Source organism: Notolepis coatsorum (assembly GCF_963971535.1).
Source record: "Notolepis coatsorum genome assembly, chromosome: 3".
Classification (NCBI taxonomy): domain Eukaryota; kingdom Metazoa; phylum Chordata; class Actinopteri; order Aulopiformes; family Paralepididae; genus Notolepis; species Notolepis coatsorum.
The window spans coordinates 83,885,809-83,908,464 of NC_140167.1; positions in this window are offsets into that span (position 1 = coordinate 83,885,809).

Below are 22,656 nucleotides of genomic sequence, written 5' to 3' on the forward strand. Positions count from 1 at the left end.
ACCAGTGCTGGTTGAGAGAGGAGGGAGGAGAGAGACACTGAGGACACTAGTGAAATATAACGAGTGCTGGTTGAGAGAGGAGGGAGGAGAGAGACACTGAGGACACTAGTGAAATATAACCAGTGCTGGTTGAGAGAGAGGGAGGAGAGAGACACTGAGGACACTACTGAAATATAACCAGTGCTGGTTGAGAGAGGAGCAAGGAGAGAGACACTGAGGACACTAGTGAAATATAACGAGTGCTGGTTGAGAGAGGGAGGAGAGAGACACTGAGGACACTAGTGAAATATAACGAGTGCTGGTTGAGAGAGGAGGGAGGAGAGAGACACTGAGGACACTACTGAAATATAACGAGTGCTGGTTGAGAGAGGAGGGAGGAGAGAGACACTGAGGACACTAGTGAAATATAACGAGTGCTGGTTGAGAGAGGAGGGAGGAGAGAGACACTGAGGACACTACTGAAATATAACGAGTGCTGGTTGAGAGAGGAGGGAGGAGAGAGACACTGAGGACACTAGTGAAATATAACGAGTGCTGGTTGAGAGAGGAGGGAGGAGAGAGACACTGAGGACACTACTGAAATATAACGAGTGCTGGTTGAGAGAGGGAGGAGAGAGACACTGAGGACACTAGTGAAATATAACCAGTGCTGGTTGAGAGAGGAGGGAGGAGAGAGACACTGAGGACACTAGTGAAATATAACCAGTGCTGGTTGAGAGAGGAGGGAGGAGAGAGACACTGAGGACACTAGTGAAATATAACGAGTGCTGGTTGAGAGAGGAGCAAGGAGAGAGACACTGAGGACACTACTGAAATATAACCAGTGCTGGTTGAGAGAGCAAGGAGAGAGACACTGAGGACACTAGTGAAATATAACGAGTGCTGGTTGAGAGAGGGAGGAGAGAGACACTGAGGACACTACTGAAATATAACAAGTGCTGGTTGAGAGAGGAGGGAGGAGAGAGACACTGAGGACACTAGTGAAATATAACAAGTGCTGGTTGAGAGAGGAGCAAGGAGAGAGACACAGAGGACACTACTGAAATATAACGAGTGCTGGTTGAGAGAGGGAGGAGAGAGACACTGAGGACACTAGTGAAATATAACGAGTGCTGGTTGAGAGAGGAGCAAGGAGAGAGACACAGAGGACACTAGTGAAATATAACGAGTGCTGGTTGAGAGAGGAGCGAGGAGAGAGACACTGAGGACACTACTGAAATAGCGAGCCGTCTTATCAGCTACACACAAAGGACTATGTCGGAAGGCAAGGATATTTATGAAAGACGAGGAAGGTTTTCCTTGTTATTTTGAGTTTTAACGAGACGGAAGACGACAGTGTGAGTAATAGCACAGCTCCAGGGCAACGGAACTGCCCTGTGTAGGGGAGAGAAACGGACATATCCGGGGCGACGGAAGCTGCCCCGTTTAGGAGAGAGCGACGGACAGCTCTCTTGTATGATATTTCATAAAGACCCCGGTTGTGAAGTGAGTGACCCACCACCATCACCACCACCATCGCCACCATCACCACCACCACCACCACCATCACCACCACCATCATCATCATCATCACCACCACCACCACCAGCTAAGTACCTAGCTTAGCTTCAGCTTAGCCTAACCTGAAAAGAAATAAAGGAAGATGCCGGGACTCGGCTCTCCCACAGAATGTACTAATTGCTTGGAGATGAGAAAGAGGATTGTAGAGCTGGAGGCTCGGTTTTCTACCCTGTACCAAATACAGCAGGATGAGCAACTCATTGACTCTATTTATGAAGCTACTACAAATATAGCCAACAATACCATGATTGAGAACTGGCCTATGCTAGTAACTACAGAACAGCACCACCCAAAATACGGTCCTTGGCACAACCAAGGAGCTAGACCAAAGCAGTGGATCACCGTCAAGGATAAAAGGAGAAATAAACGATCCAGGACCTCACCCCCGGTACCGCCAGGAAATAGTTTCAACCTACTCTCGGAAACACGCATATCAACACCCAAGGCAAAGAGACATAGAAGCGTAGCTAACAACGCTAACGAAGAAAACAGCGAGCGTAACGGAGCTCACGCTAACGACGCTAATAGCAAGAATACCGGAGATCACGCTAACACTAGCGAAGCAAACAGCTGGCATGCCGGAGCTCACGCTAATGCTAGCGAAGCACACGCTAACGACGAGACGACGAGGAAAACAGAGCCACTAGCGACACGGCTGGCAAACACGACCCAGACCGAGCGAACGGCTAACAGCGAAGAGACTATCATGCGCCGAGAACGTTGCGGTAGCCAACGCCGAAGGTACGGGACCAGCGTTAACATGCCGGCTACTGAGAAGGCTAACAAGGCTTCACCAAGGCCACAGGACTGTGGAAAGAACCGGCAGACTAGGCCTAGCCCAAAAACAAACGGCCCCAAAACTGTTGGAAAGAAAAATGCTAACCTCACACAGAAAATAGACTGCATACTGATTGGAGATTCCATAACAAGGTATGTGGAGATGGCAAACACAGAAAATATCTGTCTAGACAATACAACTGTGAAAGAGCTAGCCGAAAAACTTCCAACACTAATCAGACCAGGAATAACAAAAATTGTCATTCACTCTGGATCGTTTGACATCCTGCGAAAGAAGACTGGCACAGAGACTTTGAAAGACGATTTCACACGTTTAATGAACACACTAGACAAACATCAGTCTGTGTACACAAACACTGATGTGTCCATCAGTGGACCAATTGCATGCTTTCGCAGAGGACAGGAAGCATTCAGTCGACTCCTAAATTTTAATTCATGGTTAGGGGCTGCATGTCTCGTACACGGCCTGAAATTCATTGACAACTTCAATGTTTTCTGGAATAACCCAGAACGTTTTCAAAGAAATGGCTTCTTCCCAAATCGCTTAGGTTCAAAGCTCCTATCAGCAAACATGCGTCATGCCTTGATGGCCTCCAAGAATATTAAGCTCATACCAGCACGAGAGATAGTCATGAAGGACACAATCTCACCACGAAGTACAGCACAAGACGTCCCCCCCCGTCCCCCCCCCCCCATATCACACAAGGCCATCTCGTCTGATCAAATGTCCCCGAAAGCACAGTGCAGTCAGTACGGTACAGTATAGCACAATTACCATGCCATCTCTCAAAACATACAAGTAATCATAACTAGCCAATGGCATGGTGAAAAATATACGCCACCAATGCGTTTACCTGCTATTAACCTCAGGGCCATCACGGTCAAACCAAAGCAGACCTCCTCTAAAGAAGTCCAACAAATAAAATTAGCTTTCCTAAATGTCAGATCACTGAATAATAAAACATTCTTAGTAAATGATCTAATTAAAGAAAATAACTTAGATTGCATCTGCCTAGTAGAGACATGGCTAAATAATGACACAGCTACATCAATAATGATAGAAGCTTGTCCACCAGACTATAACTTTTTTCAAATACCCAGAAAAAATAAAAGGGGCGGAGGAGTTGCAGCAATCTTCTCCTCAAAACTCTTGTTTAGAATCACAGAACTAGGCGAGTTCATGTCAATGGAATATCTTGCCATTGAACTAAAAACAGAATCAACTATTATTGTCACAATATACCGCCCGCCTAGACACTCACCAATATTTATACAGGAGCTCTCTGAACTGATCTCACTATGTGTTACCGGATATGATAAGGTGATCCTAAATGGAGACCTGAACATCCATTTTAATAAGAAAACAGACTCCAAAACTATGGAACTAAAAAATCTACTGGATAGCTTTGACCTAATACAGCATATAACAAATGCAACTCACCGGCTTGGGAATACACTAGACTTAGTTATAACAACAACTGGGCTAAGCATAACAAATATCTCAATAACTGAATTACCTCTCTCCGACCATCACTGTATATTTTTTGATACTCAAATAACCCTTACTAAAACAAAAAAAGAAATCATAGTTAAAAAGAGGCTCCTAAACGACAAAGCTGAATCAAAGTTCATTGATCTTATCAGACTACATGAACCACACAATCATGACAGCTCTCTAAATGAAATGGTAGAAAATCTCAATGATGCAATGTCATCTATATTAAATTCTGTCGCCCCATTAAAAACGAAAAAGAAGAAAACTAGAGCCTCGCCCTGGTTAAACTATAATACGGTCAACAAAGAAAAAAGGAAATGTCGTGCAGCGGAGCGAAAATGGAGAAAAACAAAAACCACCATATGCTGTGATATATACAAAGATGCTTTAACTGCTTATAATAAAACCATCCGCTTAGCAAGGAAAGATTACTTCTCTAAAATCATTACAGAAAATGCTGGAAACTCCAGAATCCTCTTTTCCACTATTAATGTACTACTCAACACTGCCCCTACACCTCCTCAGTCATCAACGGTTAAGTGTGAAGAACTTGCACTATTCTTTAACAACAAAATAACCTTGATCAGGGCCAGCATTACTCATGATGGAAATAAAGTTGATTGCGGCAAACCGTGCAATGTAACCATGAGAAGTTTCACATGCATCACATTAGATGTACTCTGCAAAACTGTCTCAGAATGTAACTCCTCCACCTCAGACATTGACCCTATACCTACAGCTTTCTTCAAACGGGTATTTAATAGTGTTTCAAGCCCTGTGCTAGATATCATAAACACTTCCCTTAGGACTGGTATTTTCCCGGATGCCTTTAAAACAGCAGTTGTAAAGCCATTACTAAAAAAACCTAACTTGGATAGTAATGAAATGGCAAATTATCGTCCAATATCCAACCTACCATTCATTAGTAAAGTACTTGAAAAGATAGTTTCAGTTCAAATAAATTCCTTTCTTGAAGAAAACAACATCTTAGAAGAATTTCAGTCAGGATTCAGAAAATATCATAGCACTGAAACTGCCCTCACCAAAATAATCAGTGACCTCAGACTAAACTCTGACGAGAATAAGATCTCCATCCTTATCCTGTTAGATCTCAGTGCAGCATTTGATACAATCGATCACGATATTCTAATCGATCGTCTTGAAAACCATGTCGGTTTCTCAGACCATGTGCTGGGCTGGTTTAAAACATACATCAGAGGGAGGAAATTCTATGTTAAACTAGGAGATCACATGTCTGATATATACGACAACAACTATGGAGTTGCACAAGGGAGTTGCTTAGGTCCTTTACTCTTCTCCCTTTACATGTTACCGCTGGGTGATATCATCAGAGAACATAATGTAGATTTCCATAGCTATGCGGATGATACACAACTGTACATATCTGCTGAATCAAATGATACAGCGATTAGCTCCATTACAGACTGCTTACTGGCAATAAATAAATGGATGAGTAAGAACTTCCTGAAACTAAACGAGAACAAAACTGAAATTCTAATTATCGGCTCCAAAACTAAAAAAGAAACATTAATAAAGAACCTGGGGGGACTAACCCCTTGGATCAAATCTGAGGTCACTAGTCTTGGGGTTATCATAGATTCAGAACTGAACTTCAATTCTCATATTAGCAAAGTGACGAAAACATCGTTCTTCCATCTCAGAAATATAGCAAAAGTACGACCATTTATTAATCAGAACGATGCTGAGAAGCTAATTCATGCATTCATATCTAGCCGGTTAGACTACTGTAATGCACTTTTCACAGGTCTCCCTAAGAAAACCACAGAGAGGCTTCAGCTAATCCAAAACTCTGCAGCCCGACTGCTAACTAGAACCAAAAGGAGAGAGCACATTAGTCCAGTCCTAGCCGCTTTACACTGGCTTCCTGTAACATTTAGAATTGACTTTAAGGTCCTTCTCCTTACATACAAAGCTCTAAATGGACAGGGACCTAGCTACATCGCCAACACTCTAATAAATTACACACCAGCAAGAACACTGCGATCATCAGCTGCTGGACTACTAGAGGCTCCCAGAAGCAGTCAAAAGAGGATCGGTAATGCAGCCTTTATCAACTATGCCCCAAAACTATGGAACAAACTACCCCAAAACATCAGGGAAGCCAACTCGCTAGACATCTTTAAAAGACAGCTTAAAACCTATCTCTTTGCTCAGGCATTTCACTGATAGATATCTGCTACCACCTAGTGGCAAGAGGAAACATCAGGGATATCCTGACACAACTTGTATTTATTCTTACCCTGCCTACTCTTTTACACTGCCTATCAAATTCATGTGTCGGTTATTGCACTTTTTACTTCTTACTGATGACTATTTTTAAACTGAATCATTTTAAACTATTCTTATTATTTGCTAGATCCAAATGTGAAACACTGAATCATTTTAAACTATTTTTACTATTTGTGTTACTGAAAACTGTAAGCGGAGAGCCTATTGGGATGCTAGATCCTAATGTGAAACACTGTGATTCTACCTGTCTATCTTTTTATGCTCGCTTATGCCTGTATTTTTTGCTGTTGTGAAGCACTTTGAACTGCAACCTCTGTATGAAAAGTGCTATACAAATAAAGTTATTATTATTATTATTATAACGAGTGCTGGTTGAGAGAGGAGCAAGGAGAGAGACACTGAGGACACTACTGAAATATAACGAGTGCTGTTTGAGAGAGGAGCAAGGAGAGAGACACTGAGGACACTAGTGAAATATAACGAGTGCTGGTTGAGAGAGGAGCAAGGAGAGAGACACTGAGGACACTACTGAAATATAACGAGTGCTGGTTGAGAGAGGGAGGAGAGAGACACTGAGGACACTACTGAAATATAACGAGTGCTGGTTGAGAGAGGAGCGAGGAGAGAGACACTGAGGACACTACTGAAATATAACGAGTGCTGGTTGAGAGAGGAGCGAGGAGAGAGACGCTGAGGACACTACTGAAATTGGTGTACTAATGGTGCAGACCCAGTGACTTACACCTGTGGCTCAGGGATTGTTGTTGTTGTTGTTGCTGTTGTGGTCATTGTTGTTGTTGCTCATTGCGTGCTGTGCATACAACATGCCTGTAATTGGACGTCTTATATAATGATTTAATGTATGTTAATCGACAGTATAGTCATGGTCTGCTTATGTGAAGAGCTATTGTCTACATGCACTGCACGTCATACAGGGGGCTGCTTGTATGTGTTGTCTAATGCAGTGTGCAATAGCAGTGTGTGTGTGGTCTACTGTCATCTGAAGGGCCATTATCTTGAAGTACTGTATGTAATGTGGTAGACCATGGGGCTGGAGTGATATAATTGTGTGTGTGTGTGTGTGTGTGTGTGTGCGTGTGCGTGTGCGTGTGCGTGTGTGTGTGTGTGTGTGTGTGTGTGTGTGTGTGTGGCTTAAGAGCTATTACAATTAAAGCACTGGATGTAACCCAATGTGGTATAACTGCAACATTGTGTGTGCACGTGCGTGCATCTCACCACACATGTGGCTAGACATGTTACATATATGAATTAGAGCATGATAGAGATGGGAGATGAATAGGAAATAGGGGGATATATATATATATATAGAGAGAGAGAGAGAGAGAGAGAGAGAGAGAGAGAGAGAGATAGAGAGAGAGAGAGAGAGAGAGAGAGAGATAGATCAGAGGGAGATATATAAACAGAAAGAGAGAGAGACATGCTTACAGTATGGTAGATGAATAAAAAGACGGACATAGTGGGAGAGAAGGAATTCTGTACAGAGAGGGGGGGTGAGAGAAGGATATATGGGGAAAAAACAAGAGAGATAGATAGGTGTGTGTGTCATGTGTGTGTGTGTAATGTATGTGTGTGTGCGTGTGTGTGTGTGTAATGTATGTGTGTGTGTGTGTGTGTGTGTGTGTGTGTGTGTGTGTGTGTGTGTGTGTGTGTGTGTGTGTGTGTGTGTGTGTGTGTGTGTAATGTGTGTGTGTAATGTATGCGTGTGTGTCACATGTATGATGTATGCCTGCCTCAGTGGATCAAGGCTTCAGCTCAAAGTCAACTTGTCCTCGTTAGGGGATAATTACACACACACACATCAGACACGTGTGCATAATATTTAGTCAGACACGTCAGACATATGCATGTGCACATATATATTTCCCCACACACATCAGACACACTCATATACGTGCACTCACTTTCATATATAATCACGTGCACACACACACACACACACACAGCTCCATATTACCCATCAAAGCCAGCTTAATTAATTCTGCTGATACAGCTTAGTCGCTTAATTCACCACCCTTCGGTGTAACTGTGTGTGTGTGTGTGTGTGTGTGTGTGTGTGTGTGTGTGTGTGTGTGTGTGTGTGTGTGTGTGTGTGTGTGTGTGTGTGTGTGTGTGTACATACACCGGTGTGTATACTATTAGCTGTACTGTGTGTATGTTTGTGACTGTGTGTGTATGTATGTGCGCACACCTATACGCCTTGGTGCAGTGTGTGTGTGTGTGTGTGTGTGTGTGTGTGTGTGTGTGTGTGTGTGTGCGTGCGCGCACACACATATAAGCCTTGGTGCAGTGTGTGAGTGTGTACTATAATAATAATAACAATAATAATAATAATAATAACTTATTTATATAGCACCTTTCATACATGGATTGCAGCTCAAGGTGCTTCACAGCAAATAGCATGGAATGAACATAGGCATAACATTAGCATACAGTTGACAGAATAAAAGCAATGCATAAAGTGCAGACATAAGAATAGGTGTAAAACACAATAAAAGTAGTGCACTGTAGAAAGTGCAGACATGAGAATAGGCATAAAATATGCATGTGATTGTGTGTACTGTTAGCTGTACTGTGTGTGTGTGCGAGAGAGAGAGAGAGAGAGAGAGAGAGAGAGAGAGAGAGAGAGAGAGAGAGAGAGAAGAGAGAGAAAGAGAGAGAGATTGTGTGAGCAGTGTACACCTATAAGCCTTTGTGCAGAAATCACCAAGATAATTAACATGCTAATGAGCGTGGCTGTGGACCTGTGTGTGTGTGTATGTACATGCTTGCTGACCATGTATTTTTGCAGCATTTAAACAGAAAAGGAGTCGTGTGCCCGTGCAGCTGAGCGTGGACTGGCCTCCATGCTGTTGCACCGCTGGCACAAGGGTTTGATGTTTCCCTAAAGGCCCATTTCAACTTTTAAGATCCAATTTGAAGTGAATATGCTGCTTTAGCAAAGTATTAAAAAGAAGACCGAGGTGAATAGGGTTCAGGGATAGAGGGAGAGATATATACTGAGAGAGAGAGAGAGAGAGAGAGAGAGAGAGAGAGAGAGAGAGAGAGAGAGAGAGAGAGAGAGAGAGAGAGAGAGAGAGAGAGAGAGAGAGAGAGAAAGAGGGAGATATATAGAGAGAGCACGCTGTGAGTGGGGAAAAATAAGTGATTTAAGAAATGAGCAAAAGTATTAAAAGACTGGGTTGAATAGGGTTTACAGAAGAGAGAGATAGAGATGGAGAGAGAGAGAGCGCTGAGTGGGGGAAATACGTGATTTAAGAAATGAGTAGAAGATGAGGGCAGAGGAGATGTGGAGAAAATAAATGGAGAATAAGTCCAAAGTGGTATGTTGAGGTGAGAGGGTGGTGGTGGGCTAATGGTAGTACATTTTTTTTTTTTTTTTTTTACAATAAAATGTCATACAAATCTTAGTCAAACCTTTAGTATTATGGATATTAAACATGCTGGCAGAGTACATGCATCCATGTTGTCGTGAACATTTTAATTAAATAAAGAAATTCCCTATCCATAGTCGCCGTGGGAAGAGATAAAATAAAAAATAAAATCTGTGCACGGAGACCAGCAACAATTTTTTCTAACAGAAACCCATTGGGGGGTGCGTCAGCTAGGTCGGGAGGTAACAGGGGGTGCACGGCCAAAAAAGTTTGGGAACCGCTGCATTAGACGGTATGGGCTGAAGTTTGGTCTGATGAGTACTACCCCAGACTAAATGACAGTAATTGATATATTACTGCTATTGGTGGAGTCGACCCCGGGTTAGTTTCAGTGGGAGAACAACGTGTCACTGCTGAGAAAAGGACATGACACTAACCAGCGGTGCAAACAGGAAATAATAACGTGATTAAAGCCTGCGATCATTATTTCCTGACTACTAGAGGGCAGCGATGAGTCATTGTAAACAAATCATTGGCTCTCCTTCTCCCAAAAGCCTAGTCTTGTGCCTAGTTTTCGTGCATGGCTTACTAGATCTTTACTACAATTTTTGCATAACTTTCTTTTGGGCATTGCCTGGTTGTTAATTAAAGCAAGGTGAAAATGGCATAGATACCATGGTAATAGGTATAGAGCATATGGTAATAGAGAATTAAATACATGACCTACACACATAATACTGTTTTGACGGCACAATATTGATTCACTGAATTTTCTTCTTGAAATGCATATTATTATAATTTTTTTTTTGGTTCATTATTTAAATGTTTTGTTTTCATTCACGCCTGGAATGATGGGCACATCTCTGCCGTCACAATATTATTCATGAATATGCTTTGTTCTCTTTAATAGTCAGTAGAGAGAGGTCAATAGGTCATTCTGCACGACTGCATTTATTAGCAGGACAACATGAGGGGAATGCAATTGTACAGAAGAAGAAGAAACACACATGTGAGATGGGCGACCCACAGGAGCACACACACACAATGTCTCTCTGCACTTGAGTAAAAGCTAGGGCTGGGAGGTATACTGACTATTAAAGGAAAACTTCACCCAAGAATGAGGAAGAGACTGCACCTGAGACACATCACATGCTCAGGGCCCAGCATGTCGTGTTACTGCCCTTGGCCACTGTGTGTGCACTTCTGCTCTCAGACACTATCGCCATTTCACTCGTTGTAGAAACGTCAGCTTCCCCATCAGGATATAAATTGAATCCGCGCTCGAGTGCGTCCTTATTAATACTGGAACACTGCAGACGGTCGTGCTCTCCGCCTGTAAAGAACCTCAGGGTGAATGTTGCTCCTTCACATCCTGCTACTTCAATCAACGAATTCCACCGACCACATTTCTCAAAATGAAGTCTGAATTTGAGGGCGATATCTCTCTCCCTCTCTCTCTTACGTTAATAGGCAGGACACATGTTGGACATCCAACCTTCTTTTTCTTCTCCTCTCCCTATTTCTCTTTTTTCTTTCTTTTACAAATATTTACTTTTATCGGTAACAAACAACCTTACGTATCACTCTCTGGGGAAATTAATTAGTGACACAATCCTTTTGTGTTCACTCCAAAATGTCTGTGATGTGTTCTTCCTCGCTGGGCTTGGAAGCAGAGGTGTGTTACACAGCCAGGGGGGGGAGAGAGATCAGCAGTCAGTAGCGTCCTTAGTGTCTCTCTCCTGTCCTCCTCTCTCAACCAGTACATATTATGCCTGTGGTGGGCAGAGGAGGCGGAGTATGCACACCAGTTGACAGTTGTCACAGCCAGCAGATACACCGAGATACACCACGATACACCACGATACACCACGATACACCGAGATACACCAAGATACACCAAGATACACCACGATACACCACGATACACCGAGATACACCAAGATACACCAAGATACACCGAGATACACCGAGATACACCGAGATACACCACGATACACCGAGATACACCAAGATACACCAAGATACACCACGATACACCAAGATACACCACGATACACCGAGATACACCACGATACACCGAGATACACCAAGATACACCAAGATACACCAAGATACACCACGATACACCAAGATACACCAAGATACACCACGATACACCGAGATACACCACGATACACCACGATACACCACGATACACCAAGATACACCACGATACACACGATACACCACGATACACCGAGATACACCGAGATACACCGAGATACACCAAGATACACCACGATACACCACGATACACCACGATACACCGAGATACACCGAGATACACCGAGATACACCGAGATACACCGAGATACACCAAGATACACCACGATACACCACGATACACCACGATACACCGAGATACACCACGATACACGAGATACACCGAGATACACCACGATACACCACGATACACCGAGATACACCAAGATACACCAAGATACACCACGATACACCGAGATACACCGAGATACACCGAGATACACCACGATACACCAAGATACACCGAGATACACCACGATACACCACGATACACCGAGATACACCGAGATACACCGAGATACACCAAGATACACCGAGATACACCACGATACACCACGATACACCAAGATACACCACGATACACCGAGATACACCAAGATACACCACGATACACCGAGATACACCACGATACACCAAGATACACCGAGATACACCACGATACACCGAGATACACCACGATACACCGAGATACACCACGATACACCAAGATACACCAAGATACACCAAGATACACCGATATACACCACGATACACCGAGATACACCACGATACACCGAGATACACCACGATACACCGAGATACACCACGATACACCGAGATACACCACGATACACCACGATACACCGAGATACACCACGATACACCGAGATACACCACGATACACCACGATACACCGAGATACACCACGATACACCACGATACACCACGATACACCAAGATACACCACGATACACCAAGATACACCACGATACACCACGATACACCACGATACACCGAGATACACCGAGATACACCGAGATACACAGAGATACACCGAGATACACCACGATACACCGAGATACACCGAGATACACCGAGATACACCGAGATACACCGAGATACACCGAGATACACCGAGATACACCAAGATACACCACGATACACCAAGATACACCACGATACACCAAGATACACCAAGATACACCACGATACACCAAGATACACCACGATACACCAAGATACACCACGATACACAAAGATACACAAAGATACACCAAGATACACCACGATACACCAAGATACACCAAGATACACCAAGATACACCAAGATACACCAAGATACACCACGATACACCAAGATACACCACGATACACCACGATACACCAAGATACACCACGATACACCGAGATACACCAAGATACACCACGATACACCGAGATACACCAAGATACACCACGATACACCACGATACACCAAGATACACCAAGATACACCACGATACACCACGATACACCGAGATACACCGAGATACACCACGATACACCACGATACACCAAGATACACCACGATACACCGAGATACACCAAGATACACCAAGATACACCAAGATACACCAAGATACACCACGATACACCACGATACACCACAATACACCACGACACACCAAGATACACCACGACACACCAAGATACACCACGACACACCACGATACACCAAGATACACCACGATACACCAAGATACACCACGATACACCAAGATACACCACGATACACCACGATACACCACGACACACCAAGATACACCACGACACACCAAGATACACCACGACACACCACGATACACCGAGATACACCGAGATACACCGATATAGACCGAGATACACCACGATACACCACGATACACCACGATACACCGAGATACACCACGATACACCGAGATACACCGAGATACACCGAGATACACCACGATACACCAAGATACACCACGATACACCAAGATACACCACGATACACCGAGATACACCGAGATACACCAAGATACACCAAGATACACCACGATACACCACGATACACCAAGATACACCAAGATACACCAAGATACACCGAGATACACCACGATACACCACAATACACCAAGATACACCAAGATACACCAAGATACACCACGATACACCAAGATACACCAAGATACACCACGATACACCAAGATACACCAAGATACACCAAGATACACCAAGATACACCACGATACACCAAGATACACCGAGATACACCACGATACACCACGATACACCAAGATACACCAAGATACACCACGATACACCACGATACACCAAGATACACCAAAATACACCAAGATACACCACGATACACCAAGATACACCACGACACACCACGACACACCAAGATACACCAAGATGCACCAAGATCCACCACGATTAGGGCTGCAACGATTAGTCGACATAATCGACAATGTCGATTATGAAAAATCGGCGACGAGAAATTGTTGCGTCGATTAGTCATAAATTTTTTTTAATTTTTTTTTTGTTTTTGTTTTTTGCACTACCTATCTTTGTGAAAGTGGCTTCTCAGCTCTGGTCCAGCCAGCTGAAGACCTCTTAGCTTAACATAACAGACCGACAGTAAGTTTGGGGGAACTAATGGGATAACTGGGGATGTTGTTTGGTCCTGACAAGAGTCTCAAAGCAACTCTGAGGTCATGCTCAATGTCCAATCTGTTCCTCTGCTCTGTCTTCAGCTGGACCAGAGCTGAGAAGCCACTTTCACAAAGATAGGTAGTGCAAAAAAAAAAAAAAAATCTTTTATTTTAATTTTTTTTAAAAAAAATTATATAATTGTTTTTCGATTAGTCGACTAATCGAAAAAATTATCGACAGATTAGTCGACGACCAAAATAGTCATTAGTTGCAGCCCTAACCACGATACACCAAGATACACCACGATACACCAAGATACACCAAGATACACCAAGATACACCACGATACACCAAGATCCACCAAGATTAGAGCTGCCGCGGTATCGGTATTACCGCGGTATCGCTGTTACATCATGCCCACCGCAGCGTTGGGCTGAATACCGGCATCACCGCTGTTTTTTATTATATTATTATTATTATTACGCTCTCGTTGGGCTTGCGGCTCTGCAGATATACCCTACTTCTCTGTCGAGATTCCAAGCGACCCTATTGGGTACCAGAAAAGTCACATGAAACACTGCAGACCACAGATTGGTCAGAAGAGATACGCGAAGAGCTTTTACTTCCTGAATCTCAGCCATGAGCCATTGATCAGAGCTCAGTCACAACACGGCTAATAGTACGTTAGCTCCCACCGGAGACCGGAGTGGATTGCCGTCGCTCCTCAGGGAACGAGGCATAATGATTTTACTGCAACGAAATGTTATAATAAAAGCCCTTCGTTCTATACACTTGTCTGATTGAAAACTTTATTAACAGACCGCAGAATGGGTACAACTCGGCACGCTCTGAGCAAAGAAAGGAACTTAGATATTAATTTAGTAACGCTTGCCTTGCTATGGTCCGGTAAATACGAACGTGTAACTATACTAACGTTAATGCCACAAATCGAATGCCTTTGTAATCATAAGTAGTAACGTTATAATAATAATAAGAAGAAAGGGTCGGGGGGGTAACCGGCGGGCGCGCCGCTACCACTCCTGCCCGCGACACCGAGTGAACGGCGCACGACCAGAGGGGAGACTTCGAATCCGTGTTTCACTTTTAATAACGAATGCGTGCTTGCCGAATCCCAAACAATATTCATGCTGCAAAGTCATCCTCTAAAGATAGACATTTAGACTAGAGGCAGGCTATATGCTATAAAGAGTAGACTACTACTAAAAAAAAAATGCATTCAAACTTTTTTTTTTTATTTTTTGTGTGCGTGCGGTAAAAACCGCGGCGGTAGGAAATATTTTGCAAATTTGTGCGGTAAGGAAATAATCAATACCGCGGCAGCTCTAACCAAGATACACCAAGATACACCACGATACACCGAGATACACCAAGATACACCACGATACACCACGACACACCGAGATACACCAAGATACACCAAGATACACCACGACACACCAAGATACACCACGATACACCACGATACACCAAGATACACCACGATACACCAAGATACACGAGATACACCACGACACACCGAGATACACCGAGATACACCGAGATACACCGAGATACACCGAGATACACCACGATACACTAAGATACACCACGATACACCACGATACACCGAGATACACCACGATACACCAAGATACACCGAGATACACCGAGATACACCGAGATACACCAAGATACACCACGGTACACCGAGATACACCGAGATACACCGAGATACACCAAGATACACCAAGATACACCACGATACACCACAATACACCGAGATACACCGAGATACACCGAGATACACCAAGATACACCGAGATACACCGAGATACACCAAGATACACCAAGATCCACCAAGATCCACCAAGATACACCAAGATACACCACGATACACCGAGATACACCGAGATACACCAAGATACACCAAGATACACCAAGATACACCACGATACACCAAGATACACCAAGATACACCACGATACACCACGATACACCACGATACACCGAGATACACCACGATACACCACGATACACCAAGATACACCACGATACACCGAGATACACCAAGATACACCAAGATACACCAAGATACACCAAGATACACCACGATACACCACGATACACCACAATACACCACGACACACCAAGATACACCACGACACACCAAGATACACCACGACACACCACGATACACCAAGATACACCACGATACACCAAGATACACCACGATACACCAAGATACACCACGATACACCACGATACACCACGACACACCAAGATACACCACGACACACCAAGATACACCACGACACACCACGATACACCGAGATACACCGAGATACACCGAGATAGACCGAGATACACCACGATACACCACGATACACCACGATACACCACGATACACCGAGATACACCGAGATACACCACGATACACCGAGATACACCGAGATACACCACGATACACCACGATACACCACGATACACCAAGATACACCAAGATACACCACGATACACCGAGATACACCGAGATACACCAAGATACACCAAGATACACCAAGATACACCACGATACACCACGATACACCAAGATACACCAAGATACACCAAGATACACCGAGATACACCACGATACACCACAATACACCAAGATACACCAAGATACACCAAGATACACCACGATACACCAAGATACACCAAGATACACCACGATACACCAAGATACACCAAGATACACCAAGATACACCAAGATACACCACGATACACCAAGATACACCGAGATACACCACGATACACCACGATACACCAAGATACACCAAGATACACCACGATACACCACGATACACCAAGATACACCAAAATACACCAAGATACACCACGATACACCAAGATACACCACGACACACCACGACACACCAAGATACACCAAGATGCACCAAGATCCACCACGATTAGGGCTGCAACGATTAGTCGACATAATCGACAATGTCGATTATGAAAAATCGGCGACGAGAAATTGTTGCGTCGATTAGTCATAAAAAAATTATAATTTTTTTTTTGTTTTTGTTTTTTGCACTACCTATCTTTGTGAAAGTGGCTTCTCAGCTCTGGTCCAGCCAGCTGAAGACCTCTTAGCTTAACATAACAGACCGACAGTAAGTTTGGGGGAACTAATGGGATAACTGGGGATGTTGTTTGGTCCTGACAAGAGTCTCAAAGCAACTCTGAGGTCATGCTCAATGTCCAATCTGTTCCTCTGCTCTGTCTTCAGCTGGACCAGAGCTGAGAAGCCACTTTCACAAAGATAGGTAGTGCAAAAAAAAATTAAAAATCTTTTATTTTAATTTTTTTTAAATTTTTTTATATAATTGTTTTTCGATTAGTCGACTAATCGAAAAAATTATCGACAGATTAGTCGACGACCAAAATAGTCATTAGTTGCAGCCCTAACCACGATACACCAAGATACACCACGATACACCAAGATACACCAAGATACACCAAGATACACCAAGATTAGAGCTGCCGCGGTATCGGTATTACCGCGGTATCGCTGTTACATCATGCCCACCGCAGCGTTGGGCTGAATACCGGCATCACCGCTGTTTTTTATTATATTATTATTATTATTACGCTCTCGTTGGGCTTGCGGCTCTGCAGATATACCCTACTTCTCTGTCGAGATTCCAAGCGACCCTATTGGGTACCAGAAAAGTCACATGAAACACTGCAGACCACAGATTGGTCAGAAGAGATACGCGAAGTGCTTTTACTTCCTGAATCTCAGCCATGAGCCATTGATCAGAGCTCAGTCACAACACGGCTAATAGTACGTTAGCTCCCACCGGAGACCGGAGTGGATTGCCGTCGCTCCTCAGGGAACGAGGCATAATGATTTTACTGCAACGAAATGTTATAATAAAAGCCCTTCGTTCTATACACTTGTCTGATTGAAAACTTTATTAACAGACCGCAGAATGGGTACAACTCGGCACGCTCTGAGCAAAGAAAGGAACTTAGATATTAATTTAGTAACGCTTGCCTTGCTATGGTCCGGTAAATACGAACGTGTAACTATACTAACGTTAATGCCACAAATCGAATGCCTTTGTAATCATAAGTAGTAACGTTATAATAATAATAAGAAGAAAGGGTCGGGGGGGTAACCGGCGGGCGCGCCGCTACCACTCCTGCCCGCGACACCGAGTGAACGGCGCACGACCAGAGGGGAGACTTCGAATCCGTGTTTCACTTTTAATAACGAATGCGTGCTTGCCGAATCCCAAACAATATTCATGCTGCAAAGTCATCCTCTAAAGATAGACATTTAGACTAGAGGCAGGCTATATGCTATAAAGAGTAGACTACTACTAAAAAAAAAATGCATTCAAACTTTTTTTTTTAATTTTTTGTGTGCGTGCGGTAAAAACCGCGGCGGTAGGAAATATTTTGCAAATTTGTGCGGTAAGGAAATAATCAATACCGCGGCAGCTCTAACCAAGATACACCAAGATACACCACGATACACCGAGATACACCAAGATACACCACGATACACCACGACACACCGAGATACACCGAGATACACCAAGATACACCAAGATACACCACGACACACCAAGATACACCACGATACACCACGATACACCAAGATACACCACGATACACCAAGATACACCGAGATACACCACGACACACCGAGATACACCGAGATACACCGAGATACACCGAGATACACCGAGATACACCACGATACACTAAGATACACCACGATACACCACGACACACCGAGATACACCACGATACACCAAGATACACCAAGATACACCGAGATACACCGAGATACACCAAGATACACCACGGTACACCGAGATACACCGAGATACACCGAGATACACCAAGATACACCAAGATACACCAAGATACACCACGATACACCACAATACACCGAGATACACCGAGATACACCGAGATACACCGAGATACACCAAGATACACCGAGATACACCACGATACACCAAGATACACCACGATACACCACGATACACCAAGATCCACCAAGATCCACCAAGATACACCAAGATACACCACGATACACCGAGATACACCGAGATACACCGAGATACACCAAGATACACCAAGATACACCAAGATACACCAAGATACACCGAGATACACCAAGATACACCACGATACACCAAGATACACCACGATACACCGAGATACACCAAGATACACCACGATACACCACGATACACCGAGATACACCAAGATACACCACGATACACCACGATACACCAAGATACACCAAGATACACCAAGATACACCACGATACATCGAGATACACCGAGATACACCAAGATACACCAAGATACACCGAGATACACCGAGATACACCGAGATACACCGAGATACACCGAGATACACCGAGATACACCGAGATACACCACGATACACCAAGATCCACCAAGATACACCAAGATACACCACGATACACCAAGATCCACCACGACACACCAAGATACACCGAGATACACCAAGATACACCAAGATACACCACGACACACCAAGATACACCGAGATACACCGAGATACACCGAGATACACCGAGATACACCGAGATACACAGAGATACACCACGATACACCGAGATACACCGAGATACACCGAGATACACCAAGATACATTAAGATACACCAAGATACACCGAGATACACCACGATACACCGAGATACACCAAGATACACCACGATACACCGAGATACACCACGATACATCGAGATACACCAAGATACACCACGATACACCAAGATACACCAAGATACACCGAGATACACCACGATACACCAAGATACACCGAGATACACCAAGATACACCGAGATACACCAAGATACACCAAGATACACCGAGATACACCGAGATACACCGAGATACACCAAGATACACCACGACACACCAAGATACACCAAGATACACCACGATACACCAAGATACACCGAGATACACCAAGATACACCGAGATACACCGAGATACACCAAGATACACTAAGATACACCACGACACACCAAGATACACCAAGATACACCGAGATACACCGAGATACACCAAGATACACCGAGATACACCAAGATACACCAAGATACACCGAGATACACCAAGATACACCAAGATACACCACGATACACCAAGATACACCAAGATACACCAAGATACACCAAGATACACCACGATACACCAAGATACACCACGACACACCACGATACACCAAGATCCACCACGATACACCACGACACACCAAGATACACCGAGATACACCACGATACACCAAGATACACCAAGATACACCAAGATACACCAAGATACACCACGATACAGCAAGATACACCGAGATACACCACGATACACCACGATACACCACGATACACCAAGATACACCACGATACACCAAGATACACCAAGATACACCAAGATACACCGAGATACACCAAGATACACCAAGATACACCGAGATACACCAAGATACACCAAGATACACCACGATACACCGAGATACACCGAGATACACCAAGATACACCAAGATACACCACGATACAGCAAGATACACCGAGATACACCGAGATACACCACGATACACCAAGATACACCAAGATACACCACGAAACACCAAGATACACCAAGATACACCAAGATACACCGAGATACACCAAGATACACCAAGATACACCGAGATACACCACGATACACCAAGATACACCAAGATACACCACGATACACCGAGATACACCGAGATACACCAAGATACACCAAGATACACCAAGATACACCACGATACACCAAGATACACCGAGATACACCGAGATACACCACGATACACCAAGATACACCGAGATACACCGAGATACACCAAGATACACCAAGATACACCAAGATACACCAAGATACACCGAGATACACCAAGATACACCACGATACACCAAGATACACCAAGATACACCACGATACACCAAGATACACCAAGATACACCACGATACACCAAGATACACCGAGATACACCAAGATACACCAAGATACACCACGATACACCAAGATACACCGAGATACACCAAGATACACCAAGATACACCAAGATACACCACGATACACCGAGATACACCAAGATACACCACGATACACCAAGATACACCAAGATACACCAAGATACACCACGATACACCAAGATCCACCACGATACACCACGATACACCACGATACACCACGATACACCAAGATCCACCACGATACACCAAGATACACCACGATACACCAAGATACACCACGATACACCAAGATCCACCACGATAGGGACCAGGGACCTGGGCTTGAACTATGACCTCTGCCAGTGGGTCCTGGACTTCCTGACGGGCAGACCCCAGGTGGTGAGAGCAGGCAACTGCACCTCCTCATCCATCACTCTCAACATAGGGGCCCCCCAGGGCTGTGTTCTGAGTCCCCTCCTCTACTCCCTGTACACACACGACTGTGTGGCTCAGCGGAGTAGCAATACAATCATCAAATTTTCTGACGACACAGTGGTGGTGGGCCTGATCTCTGCCAACGACGAGAGGGCCTACCTGGAAGAGGTCAAGGTCCTGGCGGGATGGTGCCAGGAAAACAGCCTCTCCCTGAACGTCAGCAAAACAAAGGCGATGATTGTGGACTTCAGGAGGTCGGGGGTCAAGGACTACAGCCCCCTCAGCATCGACGGGGCACCGGTTGAGAGAGTCAACAGCTTTAAGTACCTCGGAGCCTACATATCCGAGGACTTGACATGGACCACACACATTGACAGTGTTGTGAAGAAGGCACGACAACGCCTCTACTTCCTCAGGCGCCTAAGGAAGTTCCAGGTCAGTCAGAAGATCCTTAAGAACTTCTACTCATGTACAATAGAGAGCATCCTGACTGGCAACATCACCTCCTGGTTTGGGAATAGCACTGCACAAGACCGAAGCAGACTACAAAGAGTGACACGTTCAGCCGAACGCACAATTGGAGGGGGGCTCCCCACCCTCCAGAACATTTACAACAAGCGTTGCAGGGGCAAGGCTAAGAGAATCATTAAAGACTCCAGTCACCCGAACAACTGCCTCTTTGAACTGCTGCGGTCAGGCAAGCGATACCGGAGTCTCAAGGCGAGCACAGAAAGACTCAGAAGAAGCTTCTATCCCCAGGCCATCAGGCTGCTAAACGAACAATGAACACTACACAACAACAACCATCAAACGCACATAGCACACACATCCACACGCACACACTCACTTTAAACAAACACACTGTAGCACCCACTCCCCACACTTTATATTTATTGATGAAGGATTGCACTACAACTCGTACACCTTACTGTAAATTGTACCTAAATTGTACCTCATCCCATTT